The 23,190-nt window shown below is 39.0% G+C and overlaps 1 protein-coding gene across 2 annotated transcripts in view; it reads left to right on the forward strand.

Annotated features, from left to right (window-relative positions):
* The first annotated feature begins 4,597 nt into the window (after nt 1–4,597).
* si:ch211-45c16.2 (mitogen-activated protein kinase kinase kinase 13) overlaps nt 4,598–23,190 on the forward strand; it is a 39,646-nt gene continuing 21,053 nt past the window's right edge. The window contains exons 1-2 of one of the 2 annotated variants that reach the window (XM_051958859.1): nt 4,598–4,728; nt 21,163–21,239. The gene's annotated coding sequence lies outside the window, so the exon portion shown is untranslated. The remainder of the gene's footprint in view (nt 4,729–21,162; nt 21,240–23,190) is intronic. The other variant, XM_022196159.2, reaches the window with a different exon arrangement.

The following is a 23,190-nucleotide window of genomic DNA, read 5'->3' on the forward strand; positions in this document are numbered from 1 at the left end:
AACAAACTTATTCCTGACATTAGGCTACAACAAGGCAGAAAGCTATTTTTTCTTTTTGTCATTTAGCAAGTAAGTCACAGCAAGTGTTGCCTCTACCTAATGTAGGCTAACAGTAAACCTACACAAACTAAATATTCATTGGCTGTGTGGTCATTGTTGTCACATTATGTCGATAATTGATTATTATGACTACAGCACATTCTTTAGAGACAAAAATGTCTAAAACAAGAAACCTAACACAGGAAACATGCCTGAAGATACAGATTCTCAGCCAGGAAGGGTACAGCTGCCACCAGATAGCCAGGAAGTGCAGATGAAGTCCTTCAGCAGTTGAATACACTCTGCAGAAATGCAGATGAACCAACAGCTCGGAAGACAAACCAAGATCTGGGCATCTAAGGGTTTCTTTAGCATGAAATGACCACATCTTAAGCCACATGTGAAAGGAAAAGCACCGAATGACATCACAGGAGCTTCAGCAGCAGTGGTCAAACCAAACCGGTGTCCAGTGCTTACCTCCTGATTACTGTTTGTACTGACTTTTTTCCTCATTTCTTTTGGTAAGTGTGGACATCCCACCTATGTTATTGAGGTGCTACAACACTTAGCTGACTAGATAACGTATGTGATGTGTAAACACTCAGAATACAGGCAGCACATTTAATGATACAGACACTAGATGACATTACAGATCGTATGTTGCTTTGTTTCCTGCAGCTTCAGGATTCCGGTTCACTCTCTCCAGACATACAGGTATAAACTACAATCTGCTGAGTCTCTGGTCCAGATTGTGAGGAGACAGGGCCAGAATTCCAGGCCTACTTTGATTGCAGCTACAAGTTTTGTGGAAGTTTTCCCATTTTCTTACTTCAATATTGTGTTGACACTCGTGACAAATTGAGATTTTCTCACAACTTGTGTGGTTACTACAAAATGCATGACCTACTTTTAACTTTTTGTCCAGACTTTTTGGCTTTTCTGAAAAGAATTGACAGCAAAAAGACTCTTTCATGTCAACGTGAAAATGGATTTCAACAGAATAATGTCAATTAATTAAACATATCAAATAAGTGATTGCATCAGTATTCACCCCCTTTTAAAGAGACAAATTCAACTCAGGGGCAGGCAGTTGGTGCTAAAGGTCACACAATTAGTGAAGTTAAGATCATCTGAGTTCAGTGAATGTGTCTCAGTGTTCGTAGTATAAAGACACCTGTATTTAGAAGAATCCTTCATATAACTATACCGTGAAAACAGTAGAGCTTCACAAAGCACTCTGTGTAACAGTTACTGAATAGCTTAAGCCAGAGAATGAACACAAGAAAATGTCTTTTAGAAGGAAACAACAGCATAAAAACAGTCTGAGATTTCAACCTGTTGAGCTTCATAAAAGGAATAAAATATGAAAAAGTCACCTCAAATTGATGATTCGATCATTCAGCTCAATTTGAGAAATCTTCAAGATCTGAAAACACTCCCAACTTACCAACACTTGCGCCACCAGAGGCGAAAGATCATTCGATCTCTGCTACGGGAATGTGACGAGTGTATACAAAGCATACAAAAAAACCACCTGTCAGCACTGCAGACCATAATGCCGTTCATCTGATCCCCACCTACCGCACAAAACTGCAGAGAAAAGGCGTAACCAAGAAGCTGATGAAAAAGTGGGATGATAATGTGGAAGAGACTCTACAGGGCTGTTTCGACTGGACTGATTGGGAGGCCTTAACTCAGGGTTGCAGCCTTGAGGAAGCCACTGCGGTGGTTAGTCACTACATCACCTTTTGTGAGGATGTGATTGTGCCCACAAAAACTGTAAAGGTATTTCCCAACAACAAGCATTACAAAAGCCTTGAAATTAACTCTGAACGAAAAGAAAATTGAGTCTAAACTCATTCAAATTAGACCGAACAAATAAATAAAGGCAGCTAAGACAGGATACAAGGAGAGCGTCGAGAAAGTCAGAAAGTCCATTCTGACATTGAGGAGGGTCACTAAAACCTCCTTGGTGTCTGCTTGAGTTGAGTCTGTAAGACATGGTGCTTGCTCGTAGTTTTTCGTTTGTCGACTGCTGATCCCTATCCAGTGATGCTAGTTTCTCTGCTGGCTCTCAGGTGATTTCTGTCTTTCTGTCGTGCCCCATTTAAAAACTTGAAAACTCAAATTTGACTTGAGTGGATCCATTTCTACAACTTGATATTTCCACTGTATTACAGTTAGGAGGAAAATAGAATTTTTCATATCATCCCTGTCCAGTCGGTCCCTAAAGGTAATGAATTATTTTTCCTGATGATCATTAGAATTGATGAGGACCCCACCTCTACAAATGTATGATGACCTTAGAGAGTAGGATACATTGCTACTTCACTGTGCAGCCCATAATGAGCATTAAAAACATTATTTCATTACATCTATTATTATATCATGGACTTCCTATCAGTCAGTTAGAGGTGAAAAGGCTTCTTGAAAGTCTTCAAGAACCAAAAAGAGAATTCCAGTGGCTTTTACTGAAGTTCAGGAACTGTTAGATTAATTATTAAAGAAAATCAATGAGAAAAACATTAGATGCAGTCCTCATGTTAAGATATTGATTACATGTTGTCTATACATTCATAAAAAAATAAAGCTACCTACTTATAGGTTTTGTTTGCTGCTTGTAGCTTGAAGGAAACAGCTATATTTTATCTGTACAGCTCTCTCAGAGTTTCTCTCCACCTGCCAGCATGCATGCTGCATGAGTTTCGCAGCAGGCTCAGTCCGCTCTCATTGGTTCATCCAGAGGTGGCCAGACGGTGCAGTATCGGTTTCACACCCTACTCGGTCCCCTGCTGGTTTTCCTCCTTCGCATCGATCAGCTATTCTCACGCTGGAATAAATCCGAAACTGTTCCTAGTCTGTGTGTAATCAAATAGCTTTATCACATGACCCGATAAACAACTGATTGCAAAGTTCCTATTGACACTTTGTGAAGACGTTTAGATGCAAAGATTCAACTGTGTGCACTTTGTATTATTCTTATTCTTATTCTTATTCTTATTCTTATTCTTATTTGTCCCGTAAGTCCCGGCGGCGCAGAAAAGCTATTTTTAACCACCCCGCCACAGAGGGCTAAAGTGAATGAAGAGCTCCCACTCTGATGTTATTTCATGATCCCATAATCAGCACAAAGCCTCCAAAGTCTGAATCACTGCTGAAATCACTGTTCGAGTGAATCAGAGGTCATTCAGCATCAAGAATATATACAACTCCAGTGAGCTAGTAGGATAAGGTATGGGCCATACATTAACATATAAATACTGTATTTACTCCATCAAGGAACACGGCGGAGTTGTTACGATCTGCGTACGTTTGTCTGTCTGTGTGCAACATTATTAAAAAATGGGCAAACGGTTTTGGATGAAAATTTCAGGGAAGGACAGAAATGACACAAGGACCACCTTATTAGATTTTAGCAGTGATGCGGCTTATAGCCTGGATACATGGATTTGTTAAAGATTTCTGTATCATTGCAAGATGGCGGCACTTGGTCGCGTGACTGCAATCCTACTACAAATCCACCACTTATCAGGACTTATCTGTCAGAAATTTTATGACTGAGCAGGCTTGGCGGAACACTGAGCTCTGTGAGTGCTTTACTTGTTTTGCATGTATCATAATTTTTAAATACAGATGTGTAATTTCAATGCAAGAAAATTCAATGTTTACAATTCTAAGGCTTTTTAGTTACAAAATCTGCTGAGATTGATTTGCTTCCAATCCAAAGCTGAATAACCTAAATGATTTACAGTGCAGGCTGCTGAATATACTGTTGTGAAATAATGGGATAGATCACATGTTTGATAAGTAAAGTCTTCACATGAGATAATGGTAGCAAAACTATCAGGAAGTGGAAACACAAGTGAAGTTTTTTTATTATTGAAAAAGTACAGAGTACAATACAAAAATAAGGCACTTTGAACATATTTCACCATTTGCTGAGTCAGCTCAGATTGAGGGTTTCTGTCATAACAAGACAAAATAAAATACAAGAAAAATATCATAATTTAAATCTTTCATTCATACAGGGCCACTACACATCACAATTATTAAACACAATAGAGTGTACCAAGTAAACCAAGAAAAAGAAATGTAAATAAAATAAGTAAAATAAAATAATATGCATTTTCACATCAGATTGAAATGTTCAAATACTGGTTAGAGTTTTATTGCATGTTTATTTTCAAACAACTTCAGAAAATTAGAGTATAAACTAAAGGCGTTCTTCTATTGACTCAATGAGGGATTAGTTTTGAAATACCTACATTGATAAATAAAAAAACTTTCCCATTAAAAACAGAATGTTTTCTAAATATTCAATCGTTTTTTTTTAATCATTTTCTGATTCAAATAATAGAACTTTATCAGACAGTGGAGAGAATGCAATGTTCTTTAACCTTAGCCAATTTTGTAGATCCATCCAGAAATGAAAAACAGGTAAACGCATAAAAAATAAATGTTTCGAACTCTCAACGTTTCTCGTACAAAAGACAGTTTTCTGCATTTAAATCGAAAACACGGGTGAAGTATTTCTCACCGGAAGTGCTTGAGTCTGTCCTCAATTGACGATCTGTGGCCACGTGACCCGCTGACAGGTTACGCTCTCAGGACCGTACCACTGAGCGGCGGACAGTAAACACAGCGAAGACGGACGAAGCAGGACACCGAGACACCCACGGCAGACCCAAGGTAACTAACTAAGCTTTATGTCACATTTATCGAAAGCTACGGCATTATAGCAACATTTAAAGCGGAGAATATGAGTAGTTTTATACGAAATGACGCTCCTGTTGTACCGCGGGATGAGGCTGAATGTGCTGAGCGGGGCAGATATCACTAAGCTGCGGTCCACACAGCCTCAAACACGACGACCGTAGACACTCTTCCACCGACTGTTTATGCTGTTTATGAATGAAATATGAGCCACGAATCAACACAAACCAGCTTCAGCAGAACAAAACCTGCATCATTTTAAACAGCAGCTACGAAGCGGCTTCAAGCATTAAAAGGTTCTTATTCGCCTTCATTATGTAACCGAGTGGAGAATCTGGTTGAATACTGAACTGTTTAGATCTACAGAAAGACTCTTTTGTTGTGTGTGTTTTAACCAGGAGGAGGAAATTATAGGCTGCTCCGAGCTGTTGCAGGAGAGGAGGCAAAATTATAGTGGGTAGTGAAGAAATGTTTGTTTTTCAGCTCTCAGATTGTACTTTTTTGTTTAGTATTTTTGACTACGTGGCTATAAAAGAGTAAAAAAGATCCTGCCTGAGACAGGTTGGCTGTCCAGGAGACTGTGTCTTTTCATTTTGGATTATTATTATTGTTATTATTATTATTATTATTGTATTACTGGCTTGTTATTGTATTACTTATTATTACTGGCTTCTTGGGGGCTTGTCCCAGCTCAGCACTCTTCAGATTTTAACCGGATAATTGCAACATTTTCATATTATGTCAGAGTACAGTGAATGTAAAACAGAAACTGTGTCCTAGGTGTTGTTAAATCATCCCCTCAGTGACTGAAGGCCAGCTAGACCAGTTTTTCCCAAACTGTGTGCATTGGAATTAGTGACATTCACAGCAGAGCTTTAACGTGCCACAGAAGTAGTTGTTTTCATGCATTTTATTTCGTAATAATTTGGGTGAGAGACATTTTAAATAGTCCAAGAGGACTGATGTAGCAGCTCCTGAGGTCAAAAAGTTCACTTAGAAAGTCTTATCACACAGTGCTGGAAATGCATGATAATAAGAGCAAATCTGCTGCCTGTTGCTGACAAAAAAGATGCAAGAAAACTCTGATGATAACTTATCTAAGTGAAGCAGCTCATAGTAGAAACAACAAACTGTGGTTTCATTGCTAATCAGCTACCTGTTGTCATATTTTCTAGTTATTTTAATGAATAGAGAAGCCTAAAGATTCTATTCTGTATGCAAAATAATGTCACAGCTGCAGATAACCTACTGTGAGACTGTGAAAGTAAAAAATCTCTGTAGTTAAACACTGAAAGTGATGGAAAATGAGCTCAGCAATGTCCTAATGTTTTTGATTTACACTGTAATATTATTTTCAAGAGCTTTAAGACGTGATGGGAATAACAGATGAAGAGGTCCAGGCTATTTTTTAAAATTATTGTTCTTATTAAAATTAAATTAAAAATATAGATTTTAATCAATTCATAAAACAATCAGGGAGCCGCGATTGCTTAAGCTTTATGATACCTCTGGTCTGAAAGTAACACAATAAAACAACTGTGCTGCCATAAATCCTGCCTAAATGAAGGCCGCAGTGTTTTAGTTTTTGTTGAAACTGGTTTATATTCACTTCCAGGCTGTTAGGATGTGGTGTTGTTGGATTGAATTGTACTGAGAGGTCTTCACTTTCGCTGAACTGTCAAAATTGCAATATCCCAATTGCTGGAGCTGCATTTTTTTTTTTTTTTTGCACAGTGTGTTACAACATATAATAACTCAATCATTGTGGTGCTGCAGAGATGCTCCGGCCTTCAGATTTTATCCTCCAGACTAACAGGCAGTATGCTTTTGCTGTACAGATGAACAACTAATCAATAGTTTCGAATCAAAATTGCAATTTGAGCAAACTGCAGATGCTGCAGTAAATGAATGCGTTGCAGCGCGGTGTTGGATCTACGGTATGCATCTTCCTTTGTGGGACTGTCACACTTTTGATGGTATCTCATGTGGTGTTCCTCCATCACATGTTTTAAATCTGTTACACAGTCTGCACCACCAAATGAATGCGTTTGTAAAAAAGATGAAGACTTGATTCACTGCACACCTTCTATAAAAAATAAGATTTTTAAGTCATGCCAAGAAAAAAGGCTAAAATCTAACTCGATATCTAACTGGGGCGCATGTTACTGTTTCATTAATGCTGCTTTATAAACAGTCTTGCCTCTAATTTAAGTCACAAGTTCTTGATTTTGAACATCAAGTATGGCTGCAGCTAAGAAATGCTTTCTTTGTTCATGAATCTATTGATTATTTCATCGTTTAATAGATTCATTGTGTTTAAAATGCCCAAAAATTGTGAAAATGACTTCCGTAAATGTCTTGTTTTGTCCACAGCCCAAAGATTTTTAGTTTCCTGTCATCAAAGAGCAAAAATGATCAAAATAGTTGGCGATTATTTAATAATTTGCAACCAATTGATTCATCTTTGTAGTTGTAAAGTCTTTTGAGATTTAAACGAGCGTAAACTTACCAGATTCTTGTGTCTCACTCTGTTTCACACTTTCTCGCAAACAGTTCTGACTTAAACTGCACATTGACACCTTTCACACGAGACTGCATTAGCTTGAGCTGGGCTTACCTAATAAACTGTCCAGGCTCAGAGGTTCCTCCTGTCAGATGCGGAGCAGCAAACATCTGAGGCTGTGAGCAGTGGAGCAGAGCCGAGGCTCCATCTGACACAAATCGGAGACTATCATTCATCTGTCTTTCACGAACGCTTGATGTCACAACAGTTTTATGGTTCGACTGCTTTTCGTTCCTGTCAGCATACTTTGACAGTCAGTCGGCGGTGGGAAGCGTCGCATGTGTGAGCGCTGGATGCTGTGCGCTGTCACCGCGGCAGCATTGTGTTCCTCTCTCATTGTGCTGAGTGGGACGTTTCCAGCAAGTGTCCACGTGTGTCACTAATGGCTGTGCCTCTCTTGTAACGGCTGCCGGCGTGTGGTGCAGTTACAGGTCACACTCGACACCAATCAGCCAAACGTGGTCCCCCGCTAACGCCGCTGCAGGCTGCACCTCTCAGGTGTTCTTTGTGTTCTTAACTGTGGCACACTGACAGCGAACACCAGGTTTACAGTAAACGTGAGCGACTACACATGTGGGCCAGTTGTGTCTTTTGAAGCACTTTAATACATTTTTTATGGACTAACACAGCACTGGCATCAAAGACAAGCTCTGTTGCCAGCAGAGAATGAACACATTTCTACAAAATACACCAGTGAAGTCACTTTATTTAAGCAGAAATTGCATCTGTGTAATTTGCTGAGACCTTGTAAAGAGAGAAGAAGTCCTGGAGGTTCCTCTTATTCTGAGAAATTACAATAAGGCCGTTGTTTAAATATTCCAGGTGATCATATTGTATTTAAATATTGTCTGGTCCTGCATTTACAAATGTAAAGATTCCAGTTTTCTGCATTACGTTATTGTTTTGACTGCTGGCCAGAGTTGTGGCGGCTATTTTTTTTTTACAACAAACCAGGCTTTTAAAATTTAAAAAACATGTTTGCTATTGAAAATGATTGTTTGTTTGTGCCCTAATTAGATTTTTCTTGTTGTCAACAAATCTGATGGAGACAATGAAACCAAAAGTATATTAATAGCATTATGTAATAGAGCATGCTGTCCGTTAAAGCACATCAGTGAGCCACAAGCACGGCATTTTGTTTTGATTCAGTCCAACATACATTTAAAACTTCCCAGTAGTACACTGAATGTATATAAATCTACAGCTGAAAATAGTTCACAACACATTTACTGTTTGCTTCTGTTTGAGCGACGTTTACAGAAAACAGCAGCACTATATGAAGCCCGTCCAGTTGTGATGATGTTCAGATTTCAGTTTTTCTAACTACGTTGACTTTTTATCCATGTTGGCTTAAAGTGCTGATCAATTCTTGACCTGCAGATTTCAGTAGAAGTAAACAAGCCTTAAAACTCTGTAGACTGTATAAACCTACGCAAGATTCCTGTAAGTGTATTTTATCTGCAGTTTATGGGTGCAACAAAATAAGGAAACATTTAAAGGTAAACAAATACATTGTTAGTTTCATAGAAGTGGTTCAACCCTCGGATCGGCCCCTGTTTGCTTCAGGAGCACCTGCACATCTGAGTCCTGAATGGAGCGTCAGCAGGCGCACACGACGGTCCTGATGCTGGCGCAGAGACAGGAAGCTGTATTTATGTAATTGACATGTGTAGCAACAGCAGCAGTGCAGCCTTGCAGCTGGTCTGATCTCTCTAATCCCGGCCCTGGAGACTCGCCTTGCTTGTTTTGGGTCACATTTATATAGCAGCAGCCTCGGCGTCCTGCGAGGCTTAATGAATAAGCTCATAGCTGTGTTTCATAAGACGAAGCATGTAAAGTTTTTATGTGCCGTTGGTTGTGTTCTCATCCCCAATAAAGATCCGTTACAACTGTCCGGTGCTGTGAAACTCTGATTTGAAGGGTTACATGTTGGGTTGAGTGATTTCCTTTGATTTTCCCCACAGGTCACTTTTGGTTGATTAGACTTCTTCTCAGGACTGAGTGGGCGTGTACAGACTGCATAACTGACATTTCCATCTCTCTGCTGTTAGCTGTGATGTCTTTATTCAAGACGGGTTAACTGAAATCACCTGAGTGGGTGTTTTAACTCAACATCTTGGTTTTTCCTTCATTTTGTTGACTCAGTTAATCAGTGCCTTTGTACATGACAATAAAATACAGCTTCTTGTTTTGCAAAAACTGCCGGTGCCATTATGTGCATAACTTGATGCTGATGTACCTCGTCAGTTGTCAAGTATTCAATTATTTGCCAACTGTTTTGATAATAACTTCATCAGCTTGAGTAGTTTTTGAGAAAGAAGGTCAAAATACTTTGATTCCAGTTTCTTTAATTGGATTCATTTCTTGTTTTCTTGCCTCCTCTGTGAGAATAAACCAAATCTTTGGTTTGTTGACAAAACAAGACATTTGAAGACAACATCCTGAGATCTAAGTCACACTGATTGACACTTTACCCCATTTTTTGATATTTTATAGACTGCAAAACTAATCGATAAGTCGAGAAAATGGTATGCAGAGTATTAAAAAATGAAAATAATTGTTAGTTGCAGCCCTTTTGCACACCTATTTAGTACTGAAACAATTAGACTTCTCACAATGATTAGTCACCTGATTCCAGTCATTTTTCATCATCATGACAATCATTTCCATTAAACTAGCACAAATGATATATTTTAGTCACTATTTCCACATCTTTTACCAGAATTTGCACCACTTCTACTGCTCTGGTTTAATGGCACCAACTCCTTATCTTTAACATCCAGTGTTTGACCGACTGCATTTCGATGAGCATCTTTTGACACTAACATCATGGATTTAGTTGCAAAATCAAATGTCACAGCCCTGTTGTGGGCAGATACTGGTTTTAAGCCAAATATAAATTAAAAAAAAACAGATGCCAATAACTTGGAGACTATTTGTTAGCTCTGTAACAGAAAGATGGTATCAAAGGCGCGAGACATCAAACTACAAGACAATAAAATGATTACTTCTAATTATTTGTATGACAATTTATCATTAAGCTACATTTCTGGATTGTAGCAACCCCCCAAAAAAGTATTGATTGATATAAAACTGTTTCACTGATTTTGAAATAAGCACCTTTGGACTATTTTTCAAACTGCTAGCTGGACAAAATCATATTTGGTCCCACTTTGGACATCAGATTTTTGACAGTTCTTTTAAAGTTTTCACTAATTAAAGAAATGATCAATTAAAATAGCTGATAGACTGTCAGTGTACAAGTGTCAGGGTAAACAAACAACTCTTGGCTGACCCTGGTGGTCTGTGGTTTACAGTGTAGATCAGGAACTCATGCATCTACCATCATGTTATTGTCTACTCTCTCAATTTTCTTCCGTCTCTCTGCTGGCACTTTCTAATAAGGGTATAAAATGTTTATAAAGATGATCTAAAGGGAAAAAGATATCGCTCAGCTTCATTAAAAAAAAACAAAGCTGTATTTGTTTCTGATTTGTTTTGGTTTATCTAACATTAATGTGTGCCCAACAGCTGTTAAAAATAGTCCTCTCAGAGGTTTGTGTGCTGAGTGTTCACATCGCGTGCAGCGCAGCCACTGAAGAGCAGTTGAGTGGAAGAAGCCAAACAACGAGCGTCGGTCTAAAGGAGGGATGTGAATGTCTTGCTCCCTTCCTCCTCTCTCCCTCTCTGGATCTGTATCCTCTTACTCGGCCGCCCTCCCTCAGGCCCTCTCCTCCTTTCCTTCCCTCTGACTGACATTTCCATTTCCAAACCCCTTCCTTGGCTTACTGTGCGCACACACACAGGGCCAGCTTGTCACACTGAGAGCCCGCCTGGCACGCTTTACATCTATATCAGGCCATTAAATGCCAATAATGACGACTCAGCGTGGCTAAGACAATAATCATCTTCCATCTTCCGGGCTGGTCTGTTCGCTCGGCTCTCCTGGAGACAAGAGTTTTCGTTTGCCAGAGAGTTGATTGGGCACGCTGGCAGACGGCTTGCTGGTCAGCCTGTTTGAAGACTGGGATTTTGCCGAGAAGTGGGTTAAGCCCTACATCCCGTTATATTTGGGCAGGGGTATTACAGTTGTGGCTGTGAGGGGTGTTGGATTAACTCGGTATTGTTGAACCCTAAGTGTGGCTGGGCTTTGCTGCTAATAGCATGCAGACTTTTACTTCATGAAGCAATAGAAGGAGAATATTTGAAGTCCACATTCAGAGCTAGAAAAAAAGATACATTCATCTGGACAATTTCAGTTTAAATTGTGCCCAAACACTGTGAATAATTCTTTATAGGAGACCTGCTTGGTAAAGTTTGATGGCACATGCTTTCTATCAACCCAGCAATCAATGTGCTTTGTGTGCATGTTCAGTGCTGTGTTCGCGCAAAAGCACACGACTTTAAATGCACTTTTCTCTTGTGATATGTGTGCTAGCCGAGCTTCTATAATTACCACAGCCTGCAGCGCCTCATGGGGAGCATATTAACACACACGAGTGGAGGAGCAAGAACCAGAGCACATGCACAAGTCATGCAGCGTGCATGTGTGTTCAGATGAGTGTCTGACCTCTGATGTGTGCATCTTTACAACAGTACATGAACAACAGGGTTGTGCAGTTACTCATAGATCTCGGCATAATGTATGTTGGAGTAATGCTCGTCTCGTGAAACGGGGATAGTTTCCTTCAGTTGTAAGGTGTGATCGTGCAGCTTACGCCACGTGAGCAAAAAAAAGTCACATATTATAAAACCTTCTGCAAGAGTGTTGATTTAATTTTTCCCTTTTTTTTCAGGGGGCTTGTTTATGTTCCTACCACACAGTGTCAGATTTTGCTGTAAGGTGAACATAGCACTACTCACCAGAGGTTGTAGCTTTTTACATTTACATTTAGATGCTAGTCCAGTACCATGTCACCCTGTATTTTCTATGCATTCTGCTGTAAAATTTCCCAAAACACACCTGTTGAAATTGACTCAGTATCACAGTCAGCATATAAAGAATGGACATAGCCTCCACATCTGAAAAATCAAGCCAATACAGAACGTGCATTCTTTCTAATAGCTAGCAGGGGGCGACTCTTCTGGTTGATAAGATAGGTCTGATTCTATCCAAGTCTATTAGAAAGTAGGGCTACTTCTCCTTTGATTTGCCGCTTCAGTAAACATGTTCTCAATGAACTTATGGTCTTAATTGCTATCTTCAAGTCTCCTTCACTTCAGCATGGTGTTCATTTTGTAAATCATGGTCTCACTTTGAGCAAAACAGATAATAAAGGTTGAGCTATCTTGTATTGGACATGTTAGCCTATTGCTGTGCATACTGTCCTAGAGTTTTCCAGGAAAATGGTAGTTTACAAATCCCACGGACACTACGTCCATCCAGTCTGCTCAGGACAATGTAAGGCAGGTCTCTAGGAAAATATTTCATCCACTTCTTTGCAACTTTTTCATCCTTTGAAAGAATGTGCAGTGATTTGGTTGATGCATGACAGCCAAGAATTCTACACTTTAAATAGCCAATTTCCCCTACTTGGTCACAGTTTCCTCTTTACACTTAGGTTAATGGCGCTCACCTCAGAAGAAGCAGTATTTTTTTAGCTCAGTGGCTATAGGTTGTCCACTTTCAGCATAGAAACAGAATAAAATCTTACTGGCTTGTAGAACTGTGAGGCCACTTAGACATAGCAGGGACTAGTGGCTGATTGTCCCAAAAAATAATCAGCATAAATACAAGTAATCAATTCATCATTTGAGTAACCTATCCAGCTAAATCACCACTGCTTGCATATTCCTAAATTTGAGGATATTCTGTTTTATACACTTCTGAATTGATTGACTTTTGACTTAAACTAAAAACAACATAATTAGGGGAATATCGCCAATAAAGTAAAAATGTAAATCTACTACCTCAACAAAAGTGACATGTGCTAGAGGGCTAAATAAACTAACAATATTCCTTTAATTAAGATAATCATGAGAACAGATTACATAATATCTGCACTTCTAATTTATTTTTTACATTATCTTCTGGCATAATGCACGGTGTATACTTTACCGTGAGTGCAGCGTGTGCTGTGCCCTGCGGTTGCCTCTTGTCTTTGTACAGCTGTGACCTCGTGTTTTCTACAACCTCTAGCCTCAGCGAGCAGCAGCAGCAGCAGCATCCACCCCCAGCTGTAATCTGAGGAAGACCACCCCTGCCTGCCAACCCCCTGCGATGTCCTACCCTTTCCTACATCCTCCTTCTAAGGATGTGGAAAGATGGACACAGCATCCCAGCATGTGTCCATTTCACCCCACTTCTGTAATGTGTAATGTGCCAGCGAAATAATTAGAAGCAAGAAGGCTACATCTTTATGTTATCTAAGACTGGCTTCTGTGTTCGGCATTATAGCTTCGCACGCAATCCCATAAATCACTCTTGGGATTGTCAGGTGCATGCAGTTGGGAGGGAGGATAGTATAACCAGGCTTTCTGTCTGCTGCCCCTCATCTGTTTGCCGTCTACCCTGAAATCATGATAAAGAGTGAACCAGGATAGATGGATTGTGGTGCGGGCAGAACGGTGCGGGAGTGCTGAACAGTCATTGTTATGTAATTTCCTCTCAGCACGGATTGGTCACGCTGTGGGCTGTTGGTGGGCTCAGGACGGTAATCTCACAAGCATTATCTGCCTCTCAGAATCAGAGGCTGTTGTGGGCAGGACTCACTCATCCATGCCTGCCTTTGTACAGCCAACCAATCAGCCGGGCCAACTTGTTTTCTCTCGTCCATCTTGGCCAAACAGGTTTGTCCATGTAGTCAACATAGTCAAAACTGGTCTTACGTCATTAGTTAATTTCCCTGACTCAACTAACATCCTCAATCGAGTTATTTATCACTATTCTGCTGATGGCAAGATTTATGGGATTGCAGTTGTTACCAAAAAAGCCTTTGGTGAACGTGCTGATACAGATCTACACTGTCACACCACCTAATCATGAAGGTTTTTGTACAGTAAAAATGAAAGTGGAAGTTATTTCAAGTATTGCAGTTAATGGTAACAACTTGCAAGCAACAGCAGCCTAAAATAAATCTCAGCTATACTACAGGAGCCCAGGTCCAGATTGGTTAATTTGTATCTTTAAGCTGAATATTTGTACCCAAGAGTTGTCGGCACATGTAAAAGCTAAAATCGTGCTTTCATCTTTGGACAATCTGACAAAACAAAACAAAAACACATCATGTTATCTGCTTTCTATGAAATATTTATTTAAAATGAAATACTAAAATATACAATTACATAGTGCATTAACGTGCCAGTTTCTAATGGCATAATCCCACCCAGTTATTCTTCTTGTATCAGTAGATGAGATACAATTTCAGTGCTGCTTCTGCTGTATTGACTTATTCTATGCTTACAGTTAACACTAATATGGGTTAAAAAAAAAATTAACCTCTTAGGACCTGACGTCCACATATGTGGACATTTTTCCCCCCAAAGAGGTCATATTGTTCTTAATAATGACAATAATAAAAAAATAATAACAATAATAAAATTTTGAATATTGCCAACAATAATGATAACAGCAATGCAAATATAATATACATATAATTTAAATATAAAAATATAAGAAACACAATTATCACACATTAGATTTTCTACATTTATTATGTTCATTGGTTGCTCCTTATCCCAAATAACTAGAAGAAATCTAAAGTGCAAGCCCAACCAAAGCTCATGTCTCAAGAGGTTAAAACAGCAAAATTACCAGTGTAATAATGAGCAAAGTTAGCTCCTCCTATTTCAAGCCAAGACTAATAGACTCATGACGGTCCCATTAGCTTACTCCAACTTAAATAAACGTAAACGCATAGACTGTATGTAAAAGTTGGACATAATCTCTGGGTCTGAAAAGTTAAGCAAATGCAGAAATGCTTTAAACCTGCACTCTTCCTAATGGTCAGCAGGAGGCGACTCCTCTGGTTGCAAACACAGTTAGATTCTTTTCAAGTCTAAGAGAAAATGATCCTAATTTTGCCTCGATTTGTTACCTCAGTAAACATTTCCCTAATGAGTTCATGGCTTCGATGGCAAATTTTCAGACTTTTTGTATACAACATGAAGTTCGTTTGGTAAGTTTTGGTCTCATTTAGAGTTATTTTAGGGCAGTGCTACCTAATTATTTACAGATTACTACAGTGTTGAGTTGTGTTCTTGAGTTCTCAGGCAGATCCACTCCTCACTTATAATATCTGATATCAAAAGAGAAGGATGGCGACGGCCAGACTCCAGACTGTAGGTTTCAAAATGATAGGCTGTAGGCTCCAAAATAGGTGACGCCACAGTGGCTCATCCATGTTTTATATATAGTCTCCAGTATATATAGTTTTTTTAGCTTTCTAGTTGACAGTTTTGTTAGTTTACTTGTTCTAACTGCAGATTTGGCACACTGTCTTTCATAAAATTATACTGTACATCTTTATTGCTTAGCCATTTTTATCTTGTAAGATAAACATTTAAAAGCTTGACCCTGGTTATAGTTTCCTGAACAGTTTTTTTTAAGAGAACAGGCATACTGAAGAGGTACTAAACATAATGAGGGTAGTATTTTTATTACATGCTAGCATAAATAAAATAAATGTGAACAGCCATGAACTAGTGCGTAAAAGCACACATGGATATAAAAATACACCTCACTTTTGTTTAGTTTCTTTATTTATTCTTTATGCACTCTGACAACAAGACAGACTATTGCTTTGCCAAGAGCAGACTTTGAGCCAATCACAGTGGCTGAGGAAGCCTTTTATTGACAGTTGAATTGCTTTGCGCACTATTTCCAAGCTTATCACATTGATTGACTTTGAGGTTGCTGGTTCAGGCTGTCTCTGCCTCACATAGACTGCAGGCAAATGAGGTACACGTGCCTGAACTTTAATACTTGAAGGACTGCACAAGGTTTGATTTTAGATGTGTGAATTATTGCCATTTAAAAAGAAATAGGTTATGCTTTTTGGTAACAGTTGAATATACCTATGTATTTAGTTATATGGTTATATATGCTACATATAATGTGCTGATTTGAATGTCAGTACAAAATTTGAATAGGCCTTTGCAGATTTTATGTGTAATGTAAAAGGAATATTGTGGTTTGTATATGTCGATATATCCCGGTCGCTCCAAAAGCACAAACTGTCGAACAATCCAGCCCTGTTTTAAGTCAACAGTACAGTGCATTTTATGCAATTATCAGCTCAGTTATCAGCCCAAAAAAAGAATTAAATTACAGAAACTTCGCTTATTTGGTCAAATTAAAAGAAAAGGAAAAAAAGAAAAGTGTGTAATTTCTTTCATTTCACATAAAAAATATGCTTTTTGTGGAAAAATGTATCATTTTTTTATGGCAGACAAAGGTTTACTTAAGCAGCACTTAAGTGTTAGATATTACTTTTGTGACAACATTAATAGGCCAGATTACTTCTTTCACCAGTGCTTTTGTCATAATTTCATGGTTTGCAGTAACCATGTCTGTCAACATGTTGTAGGACTTAGCAAACCTCCATGGAAGCCTTATTTATTTGTCAGTAATCATAGACGTGTGTGTGTTCTGCCGTGTCTGGACCTGGTCCCTGCCTGCACTGGCAGATTGGAAAGGTAAACCGCTGCAAGCTTGTGTGCGCGATGCTGCTTTTTCTCTTATTAATGCGGCGGACACAGGAGCTGTCAGTGCTGCTGTTCCGCTGCTGGTGAAATAGTAATGAGTGTGTATAACAGAGCTGAGCCAGTGTGGTTTACAGCTCTGTTGCATTCGGAGGGAGCGTGGAGCATCAATGTGCGCACCAGTGATGGAGGGGGAGCAGGAGGCTTTAGCCACCGCTGGAAAAAGGCAGATTGAAAGACTGAGGTCAGGCTCTTTTTATGTTGCTTCTTTGGAAAAGTTTAAAGAAGATGTCTGTAATTTATTTGAGCATGAAAGTCACCCAAAACTTCTAAAAAGTGAGCAATAAGGAAATCAGAAGCAGCTGTTTGGTAATGGCACGCAGTTCATTCAGGTGCCTGGAAAAGGAAAATGACAAAATTTTGGATTCATAGTTTTGAAGTTCTTGCCTGATGCAAAACCAGTTGCATGAGTGGGTCATTTTCTAGCCTTTCACATCAACTTTTAACTCAAAGTGTTACTATTGGATTCCAATCAATGACTTGATTGAAATGACAGAAAATAAATGTGAATAAATGCCCATCCCTGTTTCCCAGAGTTCTTCAAAATGCATCAGTTTATGTCTCTTCAAAAGGCGCAGTAAACAGAATTTGTTATTTTACAAAGGCAAACAATGAAGAGAAACCGCAAATCATTTCAATACAAGCTTGAACCACTTTGCTGCATTGACATTTTTATTTAAAAAAATGAACGGAATGCCAAATTGATTATCAAAATGGTAGTAAATTATCATTTTCTAAGCAAAACCTCCCAACATTCTCAGGGGTTACCTTCTTAATGAATAGATTTTTTACATTTCATTTTTCTTTTGGACTCTTTGTTGAAGAAAAGGAGCATACCTGAGAAATTAACTTTGATTTTTCTGAGTAAACCCTCAGTCACTTAATAGAGAAAGGGATATATTCAGTAATGTGTATATAGTAGTTGTCAGCTGCAGTAATTCTGTGGATTTCAGTTCTGTCATTTCGAACTTATTGTTGTCTTCCCTGGTGCGTTGACTGTCAAAGCAGCAATGATTTGGCCTTGGGAAAATAAACATTTATCGCCATCCATAAATGTAACTCCACCTCACTTGGAATAGATTAGGATTTATTTATTTATATGACTTCAGTTAGATTTAAATCTCTAAGAAGACGTGCTATTTTGGTTTCTTTATACTTTGCCTTAAGAACAGCTTAGCTAATGGTAAAGACAGAGTTATGATAGCGTTCATCTTAGTTGGAGCTTGACGTCGGTAACTAGTGATAACAAACAGTGGACTGTGATGTTGACCTGCACACTGCAAATTAATGCAGGTGGGAGGAACCAAGAAGCAGCACAGCATCGCTATAAACAGTCAGACAGGTGACTTCTCCATGCATTTTTTCCAGAGAAATGTAAATATGGCAGATGGTTTGCTCAGGAAAGTTGTGTTGGGAGGACCTAGGTGTAGTCATTTCTTTTCTGTGTTGTTTTCTCTTGATCTTAGCATCATACGCTCTGATTCTGTTTGTACTTTGGATGAAATGCAAAGAAAACGCCCATTTTTTTCCTCCGTCATGAATGATGAATCTGCCGTTTTCTCTATGATTAGGCTGTGATCAAAGTTAAACCTATTAAGCTCATATTTCAGCTGCTCTACTCGTCACTCTCCAAAGTGAAATTTAAACTTTTAATTAACATTAAATCAATAACATTCTTGTTAGCAAAATAGGATTTTAATTTAAATCAGAAATGACTCCAATTATAAAGCTGGAGTGCAGGACTGTAACATGTAAATGAGCGTCTGGAATATAAAAGACCTTGAATTCACACAGTGCTGATGAAGCTAGTGTTAAATCTCTGTATTTTGCTGGATGCTGCAGTTTCATATCTGATATCTGTAGCAGCCTTCTTGTACCAGTAGAAAATACGTTTTACGTCAAGCAGCAATGATTGGTTTGGCAGAGCAGAATGTAGTGGGATGGAGTAGGCTGCAGCAGCTAGGAGTATGAACACAAGCATCCAAGTTTCTGATGAAGAAAGAAACTACATTCAGAGAAAGGATTATAATTTTAAAAAGAAGAATAAAAAATTGCCAAAAAAGAGAGACAAAAATTTGGCAGTGCGGATTATCGATCTAGCCATTATTCAGAATGTCTTTGGTGGGCTCCTTAAGTTATTGGCATCAGAAATCGGCATGAACGTAGGTCATTGATTCATCGGATTATATGAGATAAACACCAATCAGCCACAAAATTAAAACCACCTGTAGCGCTGTCAAAATGGCTCTAAATGATCAGTTCATGGGCACAGACCTCTTGGAGTATTTGGCACCAGGATGTTGGCAGTGGTTCCTTTGTGGTTCTACATGGATCATCCCATGTGTGCTTGATCAGATTGGGATGTTGGGGTTTGGAGGCAGGTCAACATCTTAGGGTCTTTGATGTGTTCCTGAGCAGTTTTTGTGGGGCGGCAGGATGCATTGTCTTGCTGCTGCTGTTGGGGAATGCTGTTTCCATGCAGGGGTGTGCTTGATCTGCAACAGTGTTTGGGTGGATGATACGTATCAGCGTAGCTCCACACAAAAGCCTGGACAATCAATGTTGCACACTTCACATGTCACTGGTGTTAATGTTATTGCTGATTGGTGAATGCATAATCAACAAATCAATATTAAAAACTTGCAAATGTGCATCTTTAAATACCCTGGGAATATGACTGAAGTTGAAAGGACAATAGAAATGTTATGGGTGTGTTGGATATTTAGAGTTTTCTCTTATCAAAACTCTTGTGGTGTTTGGAATAGAAAAGGCTTTACAGAAGTATAGGACTCTAAGCCACATCTTTTCTATTATGACCACTGATTTTGTAGTTCTGACTTTCAAAGTTTTTTATTTTCGGATGTATGTGACCAGTACTTTTCGTTTGTCTGCGTGTCTCTCTGAGCATCTGATTGTCAGCAGAGTTGCCTAAAAACAATGAAGCGAAGTTTCGTGAAACTTTGTGGAGAGGTGGAGCATTCAGAAATTTTGGTTTAGATCTGGGCCATTCCTGTTAGAATTGCAAGATAGGACATTGGTGTTGTTGAAGTGATGTCTTTGTGTGCTCTTATAGTTTCTGTGTCAGAGCACTTGTTCACAGGTGTTTCTAGCTTGTTTTCCTATTTCAAAGTAGTTTCGCTTGTCTCCACATGAGCACACACACTTATGATCGGCTGACCTTTGGAGTTTCAGCTGTAGAACGGAGTTTGATGTTCTCGCTGAGCAAACAGATCAGATATTGGAATTCCTCTCTGCTACGGATATCTAATGTCTCTCTCTCTCTCTCTCTCTCTCTCTCTCTCTCTCTCTCTCGCTGTCAATATTTAACCAGGGCTCTATTTTTGGGAATTCCCCTGCTGTGTTTTGTGTACACAGGAGTGTGTCTTCAGCTACACAGCACAAATTACTATTTCAGTGTGCAGCCGCTCTTTGTTCTCTTCCGTGCCAGAAGAGACAATGTATTAATTTTCCACTGTGCATCACAAAGGTGTAGTTTTAACACACCCAGTCATCAGCCAACACACTCACCATTCCCTAATATCCGTCCCATAAGAGCCAGCATCCACTGCCATCTGCACTGTGACTCATTTCACCGTCATTTCACGCCATTTATAGGCAGTGTTTGGACGCCTCTGCCTCCACCTCGCCCCAGGATACCAGACCTCCCCCTCTGGCAGGGTCCCCCGCTGGGGTGTGGCTTGAAGATAGAGATTGGACAATGCTGCTCAAAAATATCCCAACCCCCTCGCTCTCCATGCATCGTTACATTCCTGCTGCCCCTCCCCATTATCGTCTTCCCCAGAGGTTTGGGCCAGAAACAAGAGCACTATGGGGAGCATCTGTTCCCTGAGCTTTTCCTTTCACCCACAGGCCTCCCTCCTTATCAGTCCTTTTTGATGGACCCCCTCTGGCTGCAGTCCGTCTCAATCTTTGCCATTACCACTGACACACCATCAGTACTTCCTTTCGTCTGAGCTGTACCCCCGTTTTTCCATCAGTGTTTTCATTATCTGGTGACTCATCTTTTAAGTCAATTTCTTTAATGTCACCTTGGAATTGGTTCAATTGCCAAACCTCCATTTGTGCATTATGGTTGCAGAGTTTAACATGTCACTCACCCTTTTTCTTTCTCCATGTTTGTGCAGGTGAGAAGCGAGACCAAGCTGAACCTGAACCCAGATCACACTGCAGATCTTTGAGATGCTCAGAAACGTGCTGACAGGTCAGTACGAAAATATGTACAACACATATGCTGAGTCACAAACGTGCTGGCTAGTAGAACGTCTAAATAACACGGTGATACTTCAGCACATTGAGGGGAGAGTGTCAGAGGCTGTGAGAGATATTAAATGACCTTTGGGGGAGAGAAGAAACAGTTCTTTTGACATTCTGGATGTGGCCTTTTGATTTTTCTCTTACTGTCATAGCTTTTCAGTCCTGAATCTAGAACATTATTAAACCTGAACATCAGCGGGTGTCATTTCATTTGAGATTTGAATAAAGAGATTTAAGTAGAAACAATGACTTCCATTATTAACTATTGACCAGTACTGTAACTAATTCATTAATAATTTTTCAACTCTAATTCCTTTTCATTGAATGTAGTTCTGTTTATCTTGCCCTGAGTTGTGTTTTAAAGGTCTTCCTGAACTTTATATCTCTCTTGAACAAGCTAGGTAAAAGTATGTTTTTGTATGTTAGCACCCATGTGATTAAAAAATGGAATGTGCAAATGAAGAGAAATGAATAATTTATTATTATATTAGATTTTTAAAGCTGCATTTTTTAGTAGTAGTAATAGAATAATAGTTGCAGCTCTACATTATAATAAATGCAGAATTCTTTGGTCCTCTCTCTAAATAATAGTTGCTTAACCCTCCTGTTGTCCTCATTTACAGGCACCAAAAATGTTGCTTCCTTGTCTGAACAAAAAATTCAGCAAAAAATTACTCAAATTTGTAAAAAAAAAAAAAAAAAAAAAAGCAAAATCTTCAGGAAGAAAATTCCAAAAATGTCTTTAAAATTTCCCTTAAAAATTTATTTTAAAAAAATCCCCAAATTTGAGAAGAAAATAAAATTAAAAAAATAAAAAAATATACAAAATGTAAAAATTTGCAAAAAATAATTAATGTCTTCCAAAAAAATCCTAAAAATGTCTAACGTGATTCCATATATATAGGGAACAGTAGTAATATTTTCTTTAAGAACATTGTTAAAAAATCAACCAAAATCCTGCGCATTTCACTGGATTTTGGTTGATTTTTTTTTCTGAATGTTCTTAAAGAAACTTTTATAAACTTTTTTTTCCCACCAAAAAATGTTTAAAATTTTCCCAAAAATGTTAAAAATGTGGAAGTTTTCACTGTGAAAATAGATTTTTTTTCACATATTTTCATGCATTAAAATGGGTCAATTTGACCCGAAGGACCACAGGAGGGTTAAGTCAGTAAAGATACAGCAGAATGCTTATTGACGTAGCCAGAGAGCAGAGCGTTTACACCTTGTGGTGAAAATGAAGGTTAATCATAACAATTTAATGACGACAGTCTCACATCCTACAAGAACATGTCTGACACATGTGTCCATGTGTTTGGAGTGTATGTTTGGGATGGATGTGACCTCAGTTAAGTCAAGTTTTTCAGGAATAATTCAGAAAGACCCTTAGCCCAGACCAGCTATCTTCCCTGTCTTCACAAAAAACTTCTGAAATCACTGTAACTGTATGAGATCATGTCGTGCTTTACGAGCTATGCCTTATTCCCAAAAATATCCCTGCATCTTATGTCTGAATCACTTCAGACCAGTTGCCCTGATATCGGCTGTACTGATGTGAGGTGGGTCCTGTCATACCTGAAGAATATCAGTCTCACTGCTGGACCCAGCTTCAATTCCTGAGGGACTATGCACGAATCCTTTTCGTGGACTTCAGCTCAGCATTTTATACAATAATTTTGGTCATCCTTCATCACAGCCTCAGCCAGCTGTTCGTGTCAATAGCCACCTCCAACTGGCTTCCTCACTAATAGAGGGCAGTAGGTGAAACTGAGAGCTGGTGCCCTCCCAGAATTGCATATTATCACCTCGGCTATTCTCCATCCATACAAATGACTGCAACTTGGGTGACTCATCTGTCAAGATTTTGAAATTTTCAGATGGCACCACAGTCAGTGGCC

The sequence above is a fragment of the Acanthochromis polyacanthus genome, chromosome 14 (genome assembly GCF_021347895.1).
Source record: "Acanthochromis polyacanthus isolate Apoly-LR-REF ecotype Palm Island chromosome 14, KAUST_Apoly_ChrSc, whole genome shotgun sequence".
Classification (NCBI taxonomy): domain Eukaryota; kingdom Metazoa; phylum Chordata; class Actinopteri; family Pomacentridae; genus Acanthochromis; species Acanthochromis polyacanthus.